The following is a 3670-nucleotide window of genomic DNA, read 5'->3' on the forward strand; positions in this document are numbered from 1 at the left end:
AGTCTACTAGGTTATTTTAAAGAATAATACAGATGAAGGAAAAAGTAGAAGATTGAGACGACTGTTTGGTCTTTCAAAAGGCTTGAGATGAGAAAGCGCGCTGTTCAAACTATGCCATCAGGCAATTCTCTACACACCTTACATTTGTGGGCAGTTGGCACTTATGCCAACTGAGAGAGAGAGAGAGGGGGGGGGGGGGGGGGGGAGGCGGTGGGTTGCAGTGTGCAGAGAGAGAGAGAGAGAGAGAGAGAGAGAGAGAGAGAGAGAGAGAGCGACTGAGAGTCCAATACCACGCATCCCTGCTATCCGCATTCGTCTGAACACTAATCCAATCCATGAAGCCCACTGACGACTGAATGATAAAGCAGGAACAGAACATGTCTTTTGCAATCGGTTGGTAAATAAAGCATCTACTATTCCAATAACATGAGAAAAACATATAGGCTCTCCAATGGTATGATAGTCCGAACAGTTTAAGTGTGGCACGTGGTTCTCTAAAGTCATAAATAATATTATTTACATATTCGTAATTTCAAGGAGTCGGCGGAATTTGTGCGAATGTAAACCAAGAGGGTGGGTGCAGACCACATTGAATCATTTTATTTTTTTTATTTATGTATTGATTGTTGTGTACTTTTATTGTTATTATTATTATGTAGGTGGCATGGATACGTTTTTATTGTACATAATGTTAAAATGTTTATGATCTGGCTATTGAACAGTCTTATCACTGCTTGTTTGTACTGAACAAGGTATGTTTGGAGTGCTGCCATTCATCAAAATCCAATCATATCTTACTTACCAGAAATCAATCACAATAGCCTACGTAAAGTCATGCATGATATGCAATGACACGGCAAGGCACTTTGTCACGACACCACCTGAACTCAATATCAACTAGTCATTATTATTTTCACTGAACAAAATTAAATTGTGATGAACACTAGTTCATTTGTTGAACTTAATTTAATAATAGATATCATTTCAATTCACAAAATATATATCTACTTAAGTTGCACATTTAGATATAAATAATTTTGCCTAATTGTATTTCAGGTATCTGTAATTGTGTTTTAAATGTTTAATGATGAAGGGTTGCATGGGGGCATGGCTCATGAGTGTGGCCTCTTTCTCACAGTCATGTCATCCTAATAAATACACTTTTGGTTTCCAAAAGAGTAAATTATTTTATTCTCTGAAAAAGCCCTGCTACCAATTTGCACCCTTCTTTTTACACTTGAAGCAAAGAACCACACCAGTGCTTAATGTTATCATCATTGAGCTATGATTATCATTTTGATATCATAAGTAATGGGCATTGGCAACTGAATATATATATATATATATATATATATATATATATATATATATATATATATATATATAACAACAAAGTTACATTTGTGAAAAATCCACAGAACTACAGGTGTGATGAATGGCTTGTGGAAACTAGTCTTTCTTGTGGGCACCACACTGTCGATTCATCATGGCACCTTTGGTAGAGTGAGCTATTCATTATTCTCCACAGCAGACTCAAGCAATTCCTACAGCTGTTATAACACGTCAATGAAAATGCGTCAATTATTAGAAATCTAAATGACCAAGTGACAAGAATTCAGACTGGTGGAGGATGCGTGGTCGCCGACAGACAATTCTCAGAGAGGACATGCAGAACATCCCCTGCTTTGAATTTCAAATGAGCGAAGGAAAGATCTAGAAATTTATGTCAGTGAACGATGCTGGCGCAAGAGGTTTCTGCATGGTATCGCTGCAAATATGCATACATAAATTCGGTGGCTGGGCAGAGCTGGGAGACAGGATATTCCTGCATTGTAAGATTGGTTCCTTTGGTTCTGCTACAGTTCTGCTGACAGATTGCAGCTATATTTGTCTGTGCTTCACACGCACTGACACATTAATAATCCATCCCAGGATGCAGTGGCCGTAGCTCTCGTGTCTTCTTCTTTGGTGTCACATATACACTCAGTGAGCACTTTATTAGGTATTTATTTATACTCACTTTTTAGACTTCTACTGCTGTAGCCTATTCACTTAGAATTATGATGATATGTGTGTCCAGAGATGGTCTTCTGCATTCCTCTGTAATGTGTGCTTATTTGCGTTACTGACACCTTCCTGTCAGCTTTAACCAGTCTGGCCATTCTCCTCTGGAATCTCTCATTAACAAGGTGTTTCTATCTGCAGAACTGCTGCTCACTGGATTAAAAAAATTTTTTTTAGCACCATTCTTTGCAAACTCTAGATAATTGTGTGCATGGAAATCCCAGGAGATCAGCAGTTTCTGAGATACTCAAACCACCCTGTCTGCCACCTACAATTATTCCACGGTCAAAGACACTTTCATTTTTTTCTCCATTCTGATGGTTGATGTGAACATTAACTGAAGCTTCTGGCCCATATCTACATAACTGTATGCATTGCACTGCTGCCACACAATTGGCTGATTAGATAGGTGCATGAATAAGTAGGTGTAATAAAGTAAAAATATTCCTAATAAAGTGCTTGGTGAGTATATATTTGTAGCGTAGCGACTAAGGTACGTGCCTGGGACCGGGAAGGTTGGTAGTTGAAGCCGTGGTATAGCCACAGTAAGATTTGCACAGCTGGTGAGCTCTTCAAGAAAGGCCTTTGGCCCTGCTCCCTGGGCACTTTTCTGTTGCTGCCCACTGCTCCCAAGTAACTAAGATGGACAAATTACCCCACAGGGTTCAATTAAGTATTTCTCCTTCTTCTCCTCCTCCTCATCCTCCTCCTGTATCTTGTCGGGGAAACGGAAAGGATGCACAGGGAAAACCAGTCGTAGCTAATTTACCCTACTGTGCAATACAGAGGATTAAAAGCACAAGAACACGTAGTAACAGTGTTTTAAAAGCCTTCTCCCTAATGACACGGAAGACCATACCTTTATGTCTGGCCCAATTAGGCAATGAGTATCACCCAAGCTGGTTGTTAATGAGCCGGCGTGTGAAGGCACTGCTGTCTATAGGCCTCCCTATAGGACTGTAGGAGGATACAGGCATGATTTTCAGCAGCCGAAGAGGAGGCGCAGCAATCACTGTTCCTCTTTCCACCCCTCCATCCAGGTACCGCAGAGGGGGGTAAATGGTGATGGCTGGTTGACAAAGAAGTCAGTAGCTCTATTCATTCATTCATTCATTCATTATCCTAACCCGCTTATCCTGAACAGGGTTGCAGGGGGGCTGGAGCCTATCCCAGCATACATTGGGCGAAAGGCAGGAATACACCCTGGCCAGTCCATCGCAGGGCACACACACCATTCACTCACACACTCATACCTACGGGCAATTTAGACTCTCCAATCAGCCTAACCTGCATGTCTTTGGACTGTGGGAGGAAACCAGAGTACCCGGAGGAAACCCACGCAGACAAGGGGAGAACATGCAAATTCGAACCCAGGACCTCCTTGCTGTGAGGAGGCAGTGCTACTCACTGCACCATCCGTGCCGCCCTCAGTAGCTCTATAATTACAATAAATAAGCGTTTGTTTACTGTGGATGTCAGGGGAATGGAGATGACCCAGGAAGAGCGGGCAAAAAGAGCAAGACCAATGCAATATCACGTCACAGCTGCGTGGCTGATGTAGGCTGGGTTTTCATTTCAAACTGCTGCAATGAACTAGAGCGAGGGA

Source organism: Conger conger, chromosome 8 (genome assembly GCF_963514075.1).
Source record: "Conger conger chromosome 8, fConCon1.1, whole genome shotgun sequence".
Lineage (NCBI taxonomy): Eukaryota > Metazoa > Chordata > Actinopteri > Anguilliformes > Congridae > Conger > Conger conger.